Raw genomic sequence first — 21,093 nt, forward strand, 5'->3', positions numbered from 1 at the left:
GATTGGGATGAAAGTTTGCACGACGTGTTTTGTTATGATATCCAACAACTGCGCAAAGTATGGTTCAAATCGGTCCATAACCTGATATAGCTGCCATATATATAAGATTCGGCCCGGCCGAACTTAGTACGCTTTTACTTGTTTTCAATTAGATTTTTTTTAATTTCGTACATTTTGGTACTGATACGTATATAATAGTACCTTCTCTACAGAGCTTAAACTCTTAAAATTGCGATACAATTGCACCATGGCAGTATATTTTGAGCGACTAAGAATTTTTTAATTTTAAATGGTTACATTAAAGGTACTCAGACTCCTCGACATATTCGTCTAAGACCCCATCCTATCTTCTTATATATAAAAATCAATTTGTGTTTGTTTGTATGCTTGTGTGTTCCTTATAGACTCAGAAATAGCTGAACCGATTGAAATTTTCACAGATGGTACATATTGACCCCGAGGTGAAAATAGGGTACTACATTTTCTGATATCTGAAGGGGGGTAGGGCGGGTGGGCGGACCCTCCCCATTACCCTAATTTTCAGAAACGCCAGATCTCGGAGATGGGTGGTGCGATTTAAGCGAAATTTTGTGTGCTCTCATATAGTACCCTAAAAATAAAAATTTGGTATCCAAATTTCGGATGGGGTGTCCCACATTAAAACCTACCAAACATATATTTACACCAATCACGACAATATGTGACTCAAATGAAAGGTATTTAGGATAAGAAAACGTATCTGGTATCCAATTATCGGACCAAGTGCTAGGGGGACCACCCCAAGCCCCAAAATACCCCTAAATCGGACATATTTACCGACAATGGCAATATGAGATTCAAATGAAAGGTATTTGCGAGTAGAATACGAAGCTGAGATCCAAATGTGGGACCACGTTTCTGGGGGTCCACCCCTTTCGCAAAACACACCCCAAACAGGACTTATTTACTGACCATGGGAATATGGGGCCTTAATAAAAGGCATTTGAATGCAGAATACGAATCTGATATCCAAATATGGGACCAAGTGTTTGGGGGGCCGCCTCTCACCAAAAACATTTCCCAAAGGGGACAAATTTACCACCATTGCAATATGGGGCTCAAATGAAAGGTCTTTGAGAGTTAAGCACGAATTTGATATCAGTATTCGGGAAAAATGCCTATGGGGCCACCCCACCCCCACAACACCACCCAAATAAGTAGTATTTTCTGACTATTGCAATATGAGGTTCAAATAAGAGTGTTAATAAAGTGGAACGCGAATCCGATATATATTTTCAAGGCCAACTCACTGAGTGGCCGCCCATCCCTCAAACACTCCCCAAGCCGGGCATGGGGCTCAAATTAAAGGTATGTAGGAGTAGACCACGTATCTGATATCAATATTAGGGGCCAACTGTCTAGCGGACGTCCTACCACCATAACAACCCCCAAATAGGACGTATTTGCTTACCAAGACAATTTGAGTCTTAAAGAGAGTGGAACTAAATATTCATAGTTTTTATGGCCAATACCCCAAACCGGACTTATTTGCTGACTTTTGCAATAAGGAGTTTAAATGAGATTAAAACAAGTAAACGCGTGCTCGACAAATGCGATCCACCATGGATCGCATTTGTCGAGTTCTTTTCCCGGAATCTCTTCTTAGGCAAAAAAAAGGATATAAGAAAAGATTTGCTCTGCTATTAGAGCGATATTAAGATATTGTCCGGTTTGGACCACAAGTAAATTATATTTATGTTGGAGACCTGTGTAAAATGTCAGCCAATTCGAATAAGAATTGCGCTCTTTGTGGGCTCAAGAAGTAAAATAGAGAGATCGATTTATATGGGAGCTGTATCGTGCTATAGACCGATTCAGACCATAATAAACACGTATGTTAATGATCATGAGAGAATACGTCGTACAAAATTTCAGGCAAATCGGATAATAATTGCGATCTCTAGAGGCTCAAGAAGTCAAGATCCCAGATGGGTTTATATGGCAGCTAAATCAGGTTGTGAACCGACTTGTATTGTATTTATTTGACATAGTTGTTGAAAGTAACAATAAAAAACGTCTTGCGAAATTTCAGCCAAATCGGATAGGAATTGCGCACTCTAAAAGCTCAAGAAGTCAAGTCTCCAGATCTGTTTATATGACAGCTATATCAGGTTATGAACGGATTTCAACCATACTTGTCACAGTTGTTGGATATCATAACAAAATACTACGTGCCAAAATTCATTCAAATTGGATAAGAATTGCGCCCTCTAGAGGCTCAAGAAGTCAAGACCCAAGATCGGTTTATATGACAGCTATATAAGTTCATGGACCGATTTGAACCATACCTGGCACAGTTGTTGGATATCATAACAAAACACGTCGTGCAAAATTTCATTCCAATCGGATAAGAATTGCGCACTCTAGAGGCTCAAGAAGTCAAGACCAAAGATCGGTTTATATGGCAGCTATATCGGGTTATGAACCGATTTGAACCATACTTGACACAGTTGTTGGATATCATAACAAAACACGTCGTGCAAAATTTCATTCCAATCGGATAAGAATTGCGCACTCTAGAGGCTCAAGAAGTCAAGACCCAAGATCGGTTTATATGGCAGCTATATTAGGTTATAAACCGATGTGAACCATACATGTCACAGTTGTTGGATATCATAACAAAACACGTTGTGCAAAATTTCATCCCAGTCGGATAAGAATTGCGCACTCTAGAGGCTCAAGAAATCAAGACCCAAGATCGGTTTATATGGCAGCTATATCAAAACATGGACCGATATGGCCCATTTACAATACCAACCGACCTACACTAATAAGAAGTATTTGTGCAAAATTTCAAGCGGCTAGCTTTACTCCTTCGGAAGTTAGCGTGCTTTCGACAGACGGACGGACGGACGGACGGACAGACGGACGGACAGACGGACGGACATGGCTAGATCGACATAAAATTTCACGACGATCAAGAATATATATACTTTATGGGGTCTCAGACGAATATTTAGAGTAGTTACAATCAGAATGACGAAATTAGTATACCTCCCATCTTATGGTGGAGGGTATAAAAACGAATTTGATATCCAATTTTGAGGGCAATGGCAATATGGGGTTCAAATAATTGATATATAGATATGTGAGAATAGAGCACGCTGCTGATAAATTTTCAGGGCTTAGAATTTTGGGGACCACCCCACTCCCCAAAACACCCCTAAATCGGGCATATTTACCGACCATGACTATGTGGGGCTTAAATGAAAGGTATTTGGGCGTAGAGCAAGAATTGATGCCCATTTTCGGGACCAATTTTCTACGGGGTCTACCACTTTCCCAAAATACCCCACAAACATCAATTTTTTAGTGACCATCGCAATATGGGGCTCAAATGCAGGTATTTGGGAGTAGAATACGAATTTGATATCCAAATGTAGGACCATGTATTTGGGGCATCACCCCTTTCCCAAAACACCCCCAAAGGGAAAAAAATTTTCGACCTAAACTCCTCTTCAGCCAATGGCAATATGTGGTTTAAATAAATGGTATTTGAGACAAGAGCACGATGCTGATATTTTTCAGGGCCAAGTATCTGGGGAACCACCTCTCCCCCGAAAATACCACTAAATCAGACGTCATGAGAATATCGGGCTAAAATGAATTATCTTAAGAATGGAGTACAACTTACATCCAAATTCACATAAAGGCACTTATATTGTGAAACTCATAGTCAAGCGAAATAAATAAATTAATGTCAAAAATAAATATTCCAAGGAAACTTTTGTTCCATATAAAGTAAAAGATGGCGCAGCGGAGCGGGTCAGCTAGCAAAGTATATATATTTTTGATCGTCATGACATTTTAAGTCGAACCAGCCATGCCCGACCGTCTGTCTGTCAAAATCACGCTAATTTTCGAAGTAAAGCAAGCCGCTTGAAATTTTGCACAAATACTTCTTATTAGTGTAGGTCGGTTGCGTTTATAAATGGGTCATATCGGTCCATGTTTTGATATAGATGCCATATAAACCGATCTTGGGTCTTAACTTCTTGAGCTTCTAGAGGGCGCAATTTCTATCCGATAAAGCTGCACATATCGTTTCAGTATGACATCCAACAACTGTGCTAATTTTGGTTAAAACCGGTCTTGACTTCTGGAGCCTGTAGAGGAAGAGCTAGAAAAATATCGATAGCACAGAACTGAATATCGATCGATTTTTTTCCGATTGATACTATCACAAAAGTTCAATTTTTTGGAAAACTAAACAAAAATAAGCAATCCGACACGGAACGTTTTTTTATACCCTCCACCATAGGATGGGGGTACACTAATTTCGTCATTCGTAAGTTCGTAATTACTTGAAATATTCATCTGAGACCCCATAAAGTATATATATTCTTGATCGTCGCGACATTTTATGTCGATCTAGCCATGTCCGTCCGTCCGGCTGTCTGTTGTAAGCACGCTAACTTCCGAAGGAGTAAAACTAGCCGCTTGAAATTTTACAAAAATACTTCTTATTAGTGTAGGTCGGTTGGTATTGTAAATGGACCATATCGGTCCATGTTTTGATATAGCTGCCATATAAACCGATCTTGGGTCTTGACTTCTTGAGCCTCTAGAGTGCGCAATTCTTATCCGACTGGGATGAAATTTTGCACGACGTGTTTTGTTATAACATCCAACAACTGTGATAAGTATGGTTCAAATCGGTCCATAACCTGATATAGCTGCCATATAAACCGATCTTGGGTCTTGACTTCTTGAGCCTCTAGAGTACGCAATTCTTATCCGATTGGAATAAAATTTTGCACGACGTGTTTTGTTATGATATCCAACAACTGTGCCAAGTATGGTTTAAATCGGTCCATGACCTGATATAGGTGTCATATAAACCGATCTTGGGTCTTGACTTTTTGAGCCTCTATGGTGCGCAATTCTTATCCGATTTGAATGAATTTCTGCACGAAGTATTTTGTTGTGATATCCAACTACTGTTCTGAGTATGGTGCAAATCGGTCCATAACCTGACATAGCTGTCATATAAACAGATCTGGGGACTTGACTTCGTGAGCTTCTAGAGGGCGCAATTCCTATCCGATTCGCCTGAAATTTTGCATGACTTATTTTATTTTTACTTTCAACTACTGTGTCAAATAGGTTTAAATCGGTTCATAACCTGATATAGCTGCCATATAAACCGATCTGGGATCTTGACTTCTTGATCATCTAGAGGTCGCAATTATTATACGATTTGTCTGAAATTTTGTACGAAGGATTCTCTCATGACCATCAACATACGTGTTTATTTTGGTCTGAATCGGTTTATAGCCCGATACAGCTTCCATATAAATCGATCTTTCTATTTTACTTCTTGTTTAAGATACATTGGGCCTAAAGAGGGCGCCATTTTCATTCTATTAGACTAAAGTTTTGTACAATGATTTCTCTCATGTCTTTTAACTGACTTTATTAACCTTGGTTTTGTTTGGTCTGTGCATTGATAATGCTTCTATATAAATCGATCTCCTGATTTCATTTTCGTTTGAAATATAGGTGATGGGAAATTGACGATAGTATCGATACTATCGATATTTATTATTAAAGCTATAGTAAATCGAATGTTGAGATTACAGATAGCTTGCTAGCTCTATCTAGAGGGCGCAATTTCCATCCGATTTAGCTGAAATTTTGCATGACGTGTTCCGTTATGACTTTCAGCAACGGTGCTAAGTATGGTTCAAATTGATCCATTGCCTGATATAGCTGCCATATAAACCGATCTAGAATCTTGGTTTGTGGAGCTACTAGATGGCGCAATTCTTATCCGATTTGGCTGAAATTTTGCATGATGTGTTTCTTTAGACTTCCAACAACTGTGGCAAAAATGGTTTAAATTATTTATAACCTGATATAGCTGCCATATCCGATCTGGGAGCTTGACTTCTTCAGCCTCTCGAGGGCGCAATTGTCAAATATGGTCTGAATCGGTTATAACCTCATACACCTCCCCTATAAAACAATCTCCCCATTTTACTTCTCTAGCCCCTAAAGGGCGCAAATTCCTATTCGATTTGGCTGAAATCTTACACAATGACTTATTCTATGATCTCTAACATTAAATTCAATTATGGTCCGAATCGGACCATAACTTGATATAGCTTCAATAACATAGCAATTATTCTCTTTTATCCTTTGTTTGCCTAAAAAGAAATACTGGGAAAAGAACTCGACAAATGCGATCCATGGTGGAGGATATATAAGATTCAGCCCAGCCGAACTTAGCACGCTTTTACATGTTAATTTTACTAGATTTCCTCATTTGCAGGGGCCTAAACGACTTTTTTGAAGACATCGATTACGCGGATTATATATGCCTCTTTGCGCATTGCTTTGAGCACATAATAGCGTATTTGAAACTGAGAAGGCGGCCAAAGTAGGCCTGAAAATAAACATAGCTAAGACTAAATTGATGCGGATAGAAACACAAAATCTGACACCCCTCACTATAATCGGCAATGTCAAGATGTTGATAACTTTCCTTCCTTGGCAGAAAAATAACAGAGGACGGAGGATCAGAAGCAGACGTACGCGAACATATCAACAAGGTTAGAAGTGCATTTCTTAAACCCAACAAAGTTTGGAGATGCAGTGACGTCTCACATAATACAAAAGTCAAAAAAAGTAGTGTGAAATATATTTTATTATATGGCTGTACAACTTGGAGCTTGAAACAAACGACTACCCGCAAAATCCAAGTTTTTGTAAATCGCTCCCAATGAAAAATACTTCGAATTTTCTGGCCAAACCGTATTTCAAATGAAGAATTGCAAATAGGTACAAACTCTTTCCCTTTAGGTTAGGTTGAAAAGAGGGTGCAGATATTAATCCGCCCCATGCCATTATGGACAAATACCTAAGCCAGTAGTCGGCTTGCTATGCGCTCTAAATACTAAAAAGTAACCTGGAAAAAGACATTTTTAAGTTAGGAATTCCGTGCAACTTACAAAATCCTTAATTGCTTTCCAAACCATTCCCCTAAGTTGTTCATGCCTGGGATCGTGTCCCAACCTAAGAACCGGCATCTATTAGCCGCGAAACCCGGACAATGGCAAAGGAAATGCTCCAATGTCTCATCATCTTCCCTACATGCCATCACTTGCCGCACCGATTTTGCATAAGTAAGCTCGTAGTCCTATGTGTACCGTTTTGACACCAAAAGCTATTCTGACCTCCTTCTTACTTTCGTTCAGTAATAGCCTTGTGCCTGTACGGGAGTGAAATCCACCTGTTGGAAATGGAGCTCGTCTCTTTAGCCAAAGTAAAGTCAAAGATGCTCAAAGGAATCGATGACTTTGCACTCCACAAGAGCGTAGTGAACAAATAGATCCCAAATAAAGCCAAAAAAGAGCCACAGAAATATAAACACAAGGTTTGTTTAGGGATGGGTAGGAAATATTTTATTTGTCACTGGATAGCAATCTTACCAGTAGAACGATGATAACCAAACAAGAAGGAGGTATTACTTTTTTATACGGAAATAGCTCTTTCCACTTGGTTTTGCTTTGAGGTGAGTATGTATGTCATATCTGTTAGAACAAATGTCTGTCAGAATGTATCGTTAAGTTATTTGGGCATTTTCAAATACAATTTAGGAGTGCTCATAGATGAGCCTCTAAAATTTAAAATATTAAAATTACATCTTTTATGCAGCATGAACAAAATTCATCTGGCATAAACAATAGGGCCCGCCTTGCATTATATCTACAAAATTTCACAAAACCAAGTCGTAAAAGTATTAAGTGAAAACTTAAAGTTAAAAATTCAACAATTTGTTAGTGTAATTCAGTTTTTAATTCCTTTTAAGTTCTTAATGTATAGAGTAGTTTACGTCTTTCTTCATTTCCATATAAGTGATTTTTTCATCTGTGAATTTAAATTTGAGTAAAAGGATTGGCTGATTTGAATAGAGCCAAAAAATAACAAGTAAAAAAGGCGTTAAGTTCGGCCGGGCCGAACTTTGGATACCCACCACCTCGGGTATATAAACCACCTTTCATCAAAATCCGGTGAAAATTGGATACCTTATGTCCCATAGCAGTTATATCGAAATATGTTCTGATTTGGACCAAATACTAATAAGTACAAATCATTGTTCAATTGTGTATAACAAAATATTGGTCCTTTTAGTAACCGTACTGTACCGATCTGAACCATATACGACACGGATGTGGAAAAGCCTAATATAGGTCACTGTGTCAAATTTCAGTGAAATTGGATTATTTTTTTTTAACGCCTTTTATGGGACCAAGACTTTAAATCGAGATATCGGTATACATGGCAGCCATACCCAAATCTGGACCGACACAACTCACTGTCCCAAATTTCGGCGAAATCGGACAATAAATGCGCCTTTTATGGGCCCAAAACCTTAAATCGAGGGATCGGTCTATATGGCAGCTATATTCAAATCTTTGCCGCTCTGTGCCATATTGCACAAATGTGACAAGGGGCTTAACTTTACTCACTGTCCAAAACTTTACTCAATGTCCCAAATTTCGGCGACATCGGACAACAAATGTCGCTTTTATGGGCCTAAGACCGGCCGATCGGTCTATATGGGGGTCCAAAACATTTTATAGGCCCAATACCTTAAATCGAGATCGGTCTATATGGCAGCTATATCCAAATCTGAACCGATCAGAGCCAATTAAAGAGACTGTTCCAAATTTCAGCAAAATCGGATAATAAATGTGGCTTTTATGGGCCAAATTAACGAAAGATGTCGAAGGGCCTAACACAACTCTTTGTCCCAAACTTCAACAAAATCGGATAATAAATGTGGCTTTTATGGGCCTAAGACCCTAAATCGGCAGATCGGTCTATATGGTAGCTGTATCTAAATCTGGACCGATCTAGGCCACATTAACGTAGGATGTAGAAGGGCCTAACACAACTCACTGTCCAAAATTTCGGCGACATCGGACAATAAATCCGCTTTTTTGGCCCCAAAACCCAAAATCGAGTGATCGGTCTATATAGCAGCTATATCCAAATCTGGACCAATCTGTGCCATATTGCAGAAGTATGTCAAGGGGCTTAATTTAACTCACTGTCCCAAATTTCGGTGACATCGGACAATAAATGCGCATTTTATGGGCCCAAAACCTTAAATCGAGAGATCGGTCGATATGGCAGCTATATCCAAATCTGGACCGATCTGGGCCAAATTGACGAGGGATGTCGAAGGGCCTAGCACAACTCACTGAACCAAATTTCAGCAAAATCGGATAAAAAATGTGGCATTTATGGGCCTTAGACCCTAAATCGGCGGATCGGTCTACATGGGGGCTATATTAAGATATAGTCCGATATAGCCCATCTTCGAACTTAACCTGCTTATGCACAAAAAAAAGTATCTGTGCAAGTTTTGGCTCAATATATCAATTTTTAAGGACTGTAGCGTGATTTCAACAGACAGACGGACGGACTTGTCTAGATCGTCTTAGATTTTTACGCTGATCAAGAATGTATATACTTTATAGGGTTGGAAATGGATATTTCAATGTGTTGCAAACGGAATGACTAAATGAATATACCCCCATCCTTCGGTGGTGGGTATAAAAAAGAAAGTTCCCATTAATTTGGGTAAGTTCCATATAAAGACTAGCCGAAAATTGCATTTTGAGCAGTCGGCAAACCAGTTCGGTTTATTAAACCCTCGGTTATGATACGAGAGTAAACATCAACACCTAGAATAACGTCGATTGGAGCTGACTTATAAAAGTTTTTGTCGGCCAAAACCATGTTGGAGAAATGTTGTTTGACAGATGCAAAAATTGATTTGTTTGGTGTGTGGATGGAGATTCAGTTGTTGATTTTGAAGATGGCGTCCAAGGTAATATTTGCAGTGTGAGTAGAGACTAAAGTGAGAGGACATATGGTTTCCTCCTCCAGTGTCAATATTGTCAGAGAATATTTGTCGATCATTTTAGAAGAGATGCAACTGGATCTAGATCCAGAGTCCTCAAGACATCGAAACGTCTCAAATCAATTTTTGGTAGAAACCTTCACTAAAACCGTTGGAAGCAATGTTGTAGAGTTTTGCCTAAAAATCGCTGAGAGGGTTGCATTTGGTGATGTGAACGTTGGTGTGGGCATGACATTTGATTTCCCAGGTGATTTGGTTTTGCTCTTCGAATTAGTAGGCAAATAAGATTTCGATGAAAATTTCGACGTGGAATTTAACCTCGAATTGACATGCAGTAAAGAATGATGGGCTTTTTGACAATAACGGCATCCAGTTGTTGTAAAGCACGATTTTTCAGAATGCTCATGAGCCAAGCAGTTTGTACAGTAGCCGTACTTCTTCACAATCTCTTGACGTTTAACGGTGTTCTTACTTAAAAATTTCTTGCATTTACGCAAAGCATTGGGATGCCTACATATGCGACATAGATACGGATTTTTATTGATGGTGTTGTTGCGCTTTCTAGATTTTTTATTAGCTCCCATATTATTCTAAAAGAAAACGAAATTGACTTGGATTTTTGTTTTTAATGGACCGTTGATATACCAAGCAAGTGCAATTATGGAGATGTGGTTTTGAAAGGAAGAACAACCAGCTTGGTGACTGGTCGGATTATGGTACCCTTTTCAGTAAAGAACTCAGCAATTCGTACCCTATTGTCAGATCGTGGACGCACTTTCGAAATTCTGCCTAATCGCCTGCAATTTGGTGGTAAATTTCCTCACGGACAAGGACTAGCATTTCCGTTGGTCGTTTCCATTTGTGGCGCTTGCGTACACAGAAATGATGATGGAGAGCCTTTAGCCTTTGTCACCTATTCATAATTGACATTGAAGCTTCTGAAATGGTTGGATCAATAGAGCATAAGATAGGAGCACAGACTAAAAAATATCCAGGAGTAAGAGCGGAAAGATCAGAAGGCTCTTGCGAGCAAGGCGATAATGGGCGTGAATTTAAACAAGCTTCAATTCTTGAAAGTAACGTATGAAACTCTTCGATCGTATGTCTAAAGTTTCCTGCTACTTACTTGAAATGGGACTTAAAGCAGCAAACGCCTGCCTCCAATAGTCCTCCCATATGGGGTGCGCCAGGCGGAATGAAATACCATGTCACGTTTTGATGTTCATAATTCGAAAAGACTTTTTGCCGGGAGGTTTCAAGAAATTCTCTCGCTAAGACCTAGGATGCTCCTGCAAAGTTGGTGCCATTGTCGGAATATAAGTGCAATGGACAACCTCGTCGGGACACAAACCTACTAAACGCTGCCAGGAATGTAGAAGTAGAGAGATCGGAAGTTGCCTCCAAGTGTATAGCTTTCGCTGAAAAGCATACGAATACACATACGTATACCTTTGTGATCCGACAACCTCTCCCTGAGTATGCCTTTACATCAAAAGGTCCGGCACAATCTAGGCCAGAGTGCGGAGACGGACGAGAAATGTCACTACGAGATAGAGGCAAAGCGGATATTAATTGAGTCTCACATATCTGTTTGTACAACACACAAATTTGGCACTTGTTGATGGTGGCTTTGATCAGATTCTTGATTCTTGGTACCCAATACTGGCTTCTAACAAACTTTAAGACCAATTGATTTCCTCCATGAAGAGATATTTCATGAATGAATCGTACTAACAATCGGGAATATTGACAGTCATGTGGGAGAAGTATAGGATGTCTCTCGTTGTACGTAAGAACTGGCGAGGCCTTAAGCCTTCCACAAACTCGCATTATACCCTGCTGGTCAATGAAAGGATTTAAGCTCAGCAGAGGGCTAGAAGATGCGATTTGCTTTTTATTGGATAAGGCCTTGTACTCATTCGGAGAATATGCCTTCTGGCACAAAATTAGGAGACATTTTTGAACGGATAAAATTTCACTTGGTAAAATTACATCGTTCTCCCGATGAAAATTGGATCGATATTTCGGATGAGTATTAAAGAAGAATCGGTATGTATACGCAAGCACACGCATTGCCCGAGAAAAAGATGAAAACCGTTATAGAACATCTTCAAACTTAGTGAAGTAAGAGAAATTTACTTTAATTGCTTTTCGTTCTAAATCAAAGAACTCATCAGAAGTGGATTGAAATTTTGGCCAATCGTCACATGGATCTTGTAGGAATGATGGTCCTTGCCACAAGAGATCGTTTTGAATCAAATCTTGGGGAAGAAGACCTGGGTTTGCTAAATCAGCCGGGTTAGATTCTGATTCGATATGATGCCACTTAGTCGGATGGACGACCGCAATGACCTTTGAAACCCTATTGTCAACAAAGGTTGCGAGCCATGATAGGACTATAGTAGAATCGGTCCAACACTCAAGAGAATAGTCATCAATGTTCAGCTGAAGAATGTCATGGTCCACCATTTCAGCTAGTAACAGAGCACCACATAACTCTTGTCTTGGAATCGACAAAGTTTGGTGCCACCTTTGTCTTACAACAAACAAGTTTCGTGGATATACATTGTTGTGTCTTTACACGGATATAAAGAGTTGCAGCGTATGCCTTTTCCGAGGCACCGCAGAACCTATGGAATTGTACATCATTTGCGAAGGTTTTTCGAACCAGCGAGGTATTTCTATGGAATTAATGGAGGGATTATTAGAATGAAATGTCGTCCATTTCTTCAAGGACTCTGGACTTATTGCGTCATCCCAATCCGTGCGCTCAATAAATAATTCTTGCATTATAATCTTCGCAACTATAATACAGGGTACCAGCCATCCTTCAGGATCGAAGAGCATTGAAATTTCGGATAATATTTGTCTCTTCGTGTGAGCGAAGATGGAAATTCCTGAACGACAAAATAAAAGACATCTATCTGTCAAGGTGTTCCGACGGATACAAAGTGTATTTGCCTTGCTGGAATCTTAAAAATGAAGGAAATCGCCCAATGGCAAATCGAAAAGAATGTCGTTGGAATTGGACGTCCATTTCCTCATAACGAATCCAGCTGACCCCAATGCAGAAAATTGATTTCGTGCCTCAATGGCATCGGAAATGGAATGGGCACCAGCTAGTGCGTCATCAACGTACATGACATTGCGTAGAATTTCCCTAACTAAAGGATGTGTAGCCTGAACATCATCAGCCAACGGTACTTAGTTCGTAGTCCGAAATAGGACTATGTGTAACCTGTATGAGGATTCGTTGAAACGAGGTTTGTTTCGGATTAACCAAAATTTGGCGATAAATTTTGGTTATATCACCGTTGAAACAAATCTAAATAACCTGCATTTCAAAATGAGTACTATAAGTTCATTCCGTAGAACTCGGTCGGTATGCAAAACATCCTCCAGGCTAACGCCATTCGATGTAGGAGCCGAACCATTAAATACTACACGGACTCTGGTAGTGATGCTCTCCGGCCTGATGGCTGCATGGCGTGGAAGGTAATACTGGTCAGCTTCACCACAAATACCAGAAAAAGGCACTTTAGACATATGGTTCAGAGATATATACTCTACCAAGACATCATCGTACTCTTTCTTGAACGTTGGAGTACGCAAAAGACGGGCTTCATTTCTGAGGAACTGTGCCATAGAAGAATTTCTTGACCAATGTTGACCTTAAAAGGCAAGGATACTATGTATCTGCCCTCCTTGTTCCTTGAGTTGTTCGGACATAAAGATCCTCACAAAACTGATCGGACTGAGACAAAAACTTCCTCTTTGGAAGATCCTGCAACTTCCAAAACCGTGAAATCGCCTTGTCAAGAGAGATTTCACAGAAATAGGACAAAAACCGTATATGTAAAGCAGTTCGACTCAACTGGAACTGGAATAGTAAGAACCCATCCGAAGACAGGCCATCAGGGATCCATACAGCTGGTGTTTTACACCCGAAAGCATGATGGATGGAAGGATTCAAAAAATTAAGGTTCTGCCAGTGAAATTTCAGGGAAATCTGAGAATGTCTTAGGGTCAAAAGATCTCGAAGGGAGATTTGCCGTCAGATGTGGCACTTCAGCGCAGCAACAAATACAGAAACGCCTTCATCTGAGTTTGAACCCAAATTGAAACAACATTCCCGTTGCACTGCGGCGGAAACGGTGTTATTTCCAAGTCCAGTCCAAGTAATATGAACAACTTCTGCGAAATGATCGTCGCTTCCGACCCCGAATCCAATACCGGCCTGGCCATAGCCGTGCCTAACAATACACCCCGAGAAGTAGAGGAAAAATAGGTCTGAACGACCCCGCTCCCTGCAGAAGTAGTGGACTGTATATTATTGGAAGTGAATGGAAGCGGTGGTGAACTTTGACCGGAAATGGTGTTATTAGGCTGGGTGGACTGATCTTTATGAAGCAAGGTGTTGTGCCATTTGTTGCACTTTTGACAGGAAAATTAGCTTGTGCAATTCGTCATTGTTTGGACCTTTGAAAAACAGTTAATGCAAAGATTACTGCTCTTGATCTCAGCAAAACTTTGATTTGGATCCATTCTAAGAAATTTGGGATATTTCCTAATGATATGGGCCTCTTTGGGACGCAACGATATTTATGCTCTGAGACAGTATTCTGGAAAGCCCTAACATTGGAGGTGTTATGCCGAATGTTTCCTTTTCCGTCTGACTGCTTTGTCCTGGAGGTAGAATTGTTCACCTCACGTCTCTTGAGCTCGGAAAGGGATTCGGGTCCTGTGCCGATTTGTCAAAAAGGAATCTAACTCTGACCACTTAGGTACTGCCGTTTACGGAAAGGGTTTGTTCCCACAGAGTTAGGGTAGAATCGGGAAGACAATTCGAACAAAGGAATATAAAGATCGGGTCCCAAGTCTCGATCTTTATGTCATACAAACGAAGCAGCGAGATACAAGGATTAATATCCCTTTGGAGCTTTTTCAAAGCCTGTCCAGTCTCGGATGGCAAAACAGGGATATTAAACAAATGTTTCAGCAAGATGTTGATAAGGACCCTCCTGTTCTCGTAACGAGAATTAAGGTCATCCCACGCGACAAGACAGACAAGTAGTCGTTAGTCAAGGGTACCTTGCTAACGATATCGTGCGGCCCTCCGATTCGAATTCTATTCGGAAGGTCCGTAGTCGAAACCTGGACACGTCTAAAAAACAAATAAAAAACTATCCACCGGAACAGGAATGTGGTTGACTACAGGAAAGGATAAAACCTGAATCAGCTCGCGTAGTCTGGCACTATCTCGACAAAAAGAAGAGTATGCGCTATTGAACTTTCCCTTCACTATTGCCTTATCAGAGGCCACATCCTCCTGCCCATCGTAGTCTTCCTCGTCTTCTTCTTCAAGATCAAGAAGGCATTGCTGATAGGCAAGCTTAGCATCATGCAAAATAGAACGTAATTCGTCCTGGTGAGTCTCTATCAGGAAAAGGGACGATAGAGGCGTCTGCTTGTCGTTGAGGTTCGCCTTAAACTCCACGAGCCTGTCGGACACCCTGATAAATCTATTCAGGGACATATTCTCTAGTGTACGGGCAACGAGCCGTATCACAAACGCCGAATAGGAAATCGAGAATACACAAAGGTGGAAAAGAGATTTCCGCAACAGATGTAGATGAAAATATGGATGAAAAAGTAAATGTGGATGGAAAAGAAATGGAATTTCCCACTAAATCAATAAGTTTCCTTAAAACAAAATTTCAATACGAACAAAAAAGTTTCAAAAAGGTTTGCTGGGTAGCCCCTACAGGCATCTACATAAATATATTCAAAGTATCTCACGAATCCACCAAATCACTTCATATACATATGAAGCACCATTGCCCAGTCAATGGTCCCAAACATAAAGTCACAATATTGGAAGGTAGGTTGGAATTTGGAAGTTCCAATATTAGAGTTGTCTGCTGAGAGTAATTCCCAGGTGGATGCCAGACGAAGAGAAGCAGAGAGTATGGGAATTGAAGATACAGTAGATCACCCCCGATGCAATGAGAGTCTGTATGTAAACCCAAAATGGTTACACAATTCAACTATAGTGCGCCCTCTAATAACCGAAAACCCTGTTCAATGGTAATGCAATAAAAAAGATAACAGAAAACGATGAGTATCGATACAATAAATAAAAAAAATATTTTTTTTTAAAATAGCAACAATTTCAGTCTTCAAAAAATAAAAGTTTACAAAAATTTATAAATTAAAAAATTTAACTCTAAAATGAAAAATATCAGCTACACACTAGAAAATAAATTCTATATGGGTTATACCATATAATAACTTTTATTATTATCTTTAAATTTGATTTGAAATCAGGTGCTAAACAGGTCCACCAGTATGATAAAGCAATTTCTCCAGCTTATGTACGAAGCAAAGTTCACACGAAATATCCTTTGCTTTGCGATTTCGCGAATTGTAGCTAGGGAATATATACCATAATATCATTTTATATCACGTTCGACGAGACCCTACTGTGTCAAAGTGCGCTACATAGGTGGAGACAAAAGAAACGCAAAAAGCAATATGATATGTAACGATATGGGCTTGGTTGTGGCCATGGGGTAGCCAAACACAGTAGCAGAGGGTTTCACTAATGCTCTTTTTATCTCCGTGGTCTATGCCGTGAGAATGACTGAAGAAATGCTATTGAATGAAACTCGAAAAAACTTTTGAGTGATATAAAAACTTAAAAGGTCTCTTAAGAGAAAAGATCACTCGAGAAGAAAGCGATATAAAACTGTAGAGGAGGCTTAGAAGAGAATATAGAGAATATTAAAAAAGATATTCTAATATAAAACTGATAGAATTATGAGTAGATGGAAATGGAGACAGGAGGCTTGATATGGGGGGATGGAGAAGGGGAAAAGGAAATGTTTAAAAATTATTGGGTGGTCAATCATAACCTAACATAAGTCACTGTGTCAAATTCCAGTTAAATCGGATTATAAATGCGCCTTTTTTGGGGCCAAGACTTTAAATCGATATATCGGTCTACATGGCAGCTATATGCAAATCTTGGTCGATCTGGACCAAATTGCGGAAATATATGGAGGGGCTTAACTTAACCCTCTGTCCCAATTTTCGGCAACATCGGACAATAATTGTGCCTTCTATGGGCCCAAAACATTAAATTGAGAGATCGGTCTACATGGCAGCTATATCCAAATCTGGACCGACCTGAGTGAAATTGAAGAAGGATGTTGAACTAACTGTCCCAAATTTCGGCGACATCGGACAATAAATCCGCTTTTTATGGCCCCAAAACCCAAAACCGAGTGATCGGTCTATATAGCAGCTATATCCAAATCTGGACCAATCTGAGCCATATTGCAGAAGTATGTCAAGGGGCTTAATTTAACTCACTGTCCCAAATTTCGGCGACATCGGACAATAAATGCGCATTTTATGGGCCCAAAACCTTAAATCGAGGAATCGGTCTATATGGCAACTATATCCAAATCTGATCCGATCAAGGCCAAATTTAAGAAAGATGTCGAAGGGCATAAGCCAACTCACTGTCCCAAATTCAAGCAAAATCGGGCAATAAATGTGGCTTTTATGGGCCTAAGACCATAAATTAAAGAATCGGTCTATATGGCAGCTATATCCAAATCTGGACCGATCTGGGTCAAATTAATGAGGGATATCGAAGGGTCTTACGCAACTCACTATCCCTAATTTCAGCAAAATTGGATAATAAATGTGGTATTTATGGGCCTAAGACCCTAAATCGGCGGATCGGTCTACATGGGGGCTATATATAGTCTGATATAGCCCACCTTCGAATTTAACCAGCTTATGGACAAAGAAAGAATCTGTGCAAGGTTTCAGCTCAATATCTCTATTTTTAAAGACTGTAGCGTGATTTCAACAGACAGACGGGCGGATATGTCTAGATCGTCTTAGATTTTTACGCTGATCAAGAATATATATACTTTATAGGGTCGGAATTGGATATTTCGATGTGTTGCAAACGGAATTACAAAATGAATATACCCCCATCCTTCGCTGGTGGTTATAAAAAAGGCTCCAAAAACTGCTGAAAACATAGGCCGCATAAACATTAACAAAGCCGACAAACCATAGCTGGCATAAAATAATGGATGAAATCCTGTTCGCAACACCTCGCTTTATATACAGAATGGACAATTATTTTTTAGAGTTGAGTTGAATTATCTGAGCGATGTTCACCTATGTAGCAATGGAATCCACATATATAATCCGGCTCGTACTGAGCCAAAATGTGCCTGTGAAATCTACCTGTTGGAAATAGAACTCGTCTCATAAGCCAAAGCAAAGTCAAATGTGCTCAAAAGAATCGATGACTTTGCACTCCACAAGAGCGTAGTAAACAAATAGATCCCAAACAAAGCCAAAAGAGTCATAGAAATATAAACACAAGGTTTGTTTAAGGATGGATAGGAAATATTGTATTTGTCACTAGTTAGCGATCTCACCAGTAGAACGATGACAACCAAACAAGACAACCAAACAAACAGCTCTATCCACTTGGTTTGGGTTTGAGGTGAGTATGTGTATCATATCTGATAGGAAAAACGTCTGTCAGAATGTATCGTTTAGTTTTTTTGGGCATTTTTAAATCCAATTTTGGAGTGCTCATAGATGAGCTGTTAAAATTCAAAATATTAAAATTATATCTTTTATGCAGCATGAACAAAATTCATGTGGCATAAACAATAGCGACGGCCTTTGAGTTTATGTACAAAATTTCACAATACCAAGTCGTAAAAGTATTAAGTGAAAACTTAAAGTTCAAAATTCAACAATTCGTTAGTGTAATTCAGTTTTTAATTCCTAAGTATATAAACTTTTTAAGTTCTTAATGTAGTTTACGTCTTTCTTTATTTCCATATAAGTGATTTTTTCATCTGTGAATTTAAATTTGAGTAAAAGGATTGGCTGATTTGAATAGAGCCAAAAAATAACAAGTAAAAAAGGCGTTAAGTTCGGCCGGGCCGAACTTTGGATACCCACCACCTCGGGTATATATGTAAACCACCTTTCATCAAAATCCGGTGAAAATTGGATACCTTATGTCCCATAGCAGTTATATCGAAATATGTTCAGATTTCGACCAAATACTAATAAGTACAAATCATTGTTCAATTGTGTATAACAAAATATTGGTCCTTTTAGTAACCGTACCGTACCGATCTGAACCATATACGACACGGATGTGGAAAAGCCTAATATAGGTCACTGTGTCAAATTTCAGTGAAATTGGACTATTATTATTAGCGCCTTTTATGGGACCAAGACTTTAAATCGAGATATCGGTATACATGGCAGCTATACCCAAATCTGGACCGATTAGGGCCAAGTTGCAGAAAAATCTCGAAGCGCCTAACACAACTTACTGTCCCAAATTTCGGCGAAATGCGCCTTTTATGGGCCCAAAACCTTAAATTGAGGGTTCGGTCTATATGGCAGCTATATTCAAATCTTTGCCGCTCTGTGCCATATTGCACAAGTGTGAGAAGGGGCTTAACTTTACTCACTGTCCCAAATTTCGGCGACATCGGACAACAAATGTCGCTTTTATGGGCCTAAGACCGGCCGATCGGTCTATATGGGGGTCCAAAACATTTTATAGGCCCAATACCTTAAATCGAGATCGGTCTATATGGCAGCTATATCCAAATCTGAACCGATCAGAGCCAATTAAAGAGACTGTTCCAAATTTCAGCAAAATCGGATAATAAATGTGGCTTTTATGGGCCAAATTAACGAAAGATGTCGAAGGGCCTAACACAACTCTTTGTCCCAAACTTCAACAAAATCGGATAATAAATGTGGCTTTTATGGGCCTAAGACCCTAAATCGGCAGATCGGTCTATATGGTAGCTGTATCTAAATCTGGACCGATCTAGGCCACATTAACGTAGGATGTAGAAGGGCCTAACACAACTCACTGTCCAAAATTTCGGCGACATCGGACAATAAATCCGCTTTTTTGGCCCCAAAACCCAAAATCGAGTGATCGGTCTATATAGCAGCTATATCCAAATCTGGACCAATCTGTGCCATATTGCAGAAGTATGTCAAGGGGCTTAATTTAACTCACTGTCCCAAATTTCGGTGACATCGGACAATAAATGCGCATTTTATGGGCCCAAAACCTTAAATCGAGAGATCGGTCGATATGGCAGCTATATCCACATCTGGTTCGATGAGGGCCAAATTGAAGAAAGATGTCGAAGGGCATAAGGCAACTCACTGTCCCAAATTTCAGCAAAATTGGATAATAAATGTGGCTTTTATGAGCCTTAGACCCTAAATCGGAGGATCGGTCTATATGGCAGCTATATCCAAATCTGGACCGATCTGGGTCGAAGGATGTCGAAGGGCCTAACACAACTCACTGAACCAAATTTCAGCATAATCGGAAAAAAAATGTGGCTTTTATGGGCCTAAGACCGTAAATCGGCGGATCGGTCTACATGCTGGCTATATGTTAAGATATAGTCCGATATAGCCCATCTTCGAACTTAACCTGCTTATGGACAAAAAAAAAGAATCTATGCAAAGTTTCAGCTCAATATATCAATTTTTAAGGACTGTAGCGTGATTTAAACAGATAGACGGACGGACATGTCTAGATCGTCTTAGATTTTTACGCTGATCAAGAATATATATACTTTATAGGGTTGGAAATGGACATTTCGATGTGTTGCAAACGGAATGACAAAATGAATATACCCCCATCCTTCGGTGGTGGGTATAATAAATAAACCATTGTAACAGTCTGTTTTGACATTTAGAAGTAAAATAATAGAGAGGCTATGTAATTACTTACTAATTTTCTTACTAAATTTACAGATTCGGTGGGCATAAATATATTTTGATAACGAAATTTATGAAGAACCAACCAGTTTTTTTAAATTTGTGATATATCGCATACAACCCAATTCAAGGTAAATAGTATTTAAATTACTGTTATTATGTTACAGTTATTTCAAACAAGTAAAAGCGTGCTAAGTTTGGCCGGGCCGAATCTTATATACCCTCCACCATGGATCGCATTTATCGAGTTCTTTTCCCGGCATCTCTTCTTAGGCATGAAAGTATATAAGAAAAGATTTGCTCTGCTGTTAGAGCGATATCAAGATATGGTCCGGTTTGGACCAAAATTAAACTATATATTG

The sequence above is a fragment of the Stomoxys calcitrans genome, chromosome 1 (assembly GCF_963082655.1).
Source record: "Stomoxys calcitrans chromosome 1, idStoCalc2.1, whole genome shotgun sequence".
Lineage (NCBI taxonomy): Eukaryota > Metazoa > Arthropoda > Insecta > Diptera > Muscidae > Stomoxys > Stomoxys calcitrans.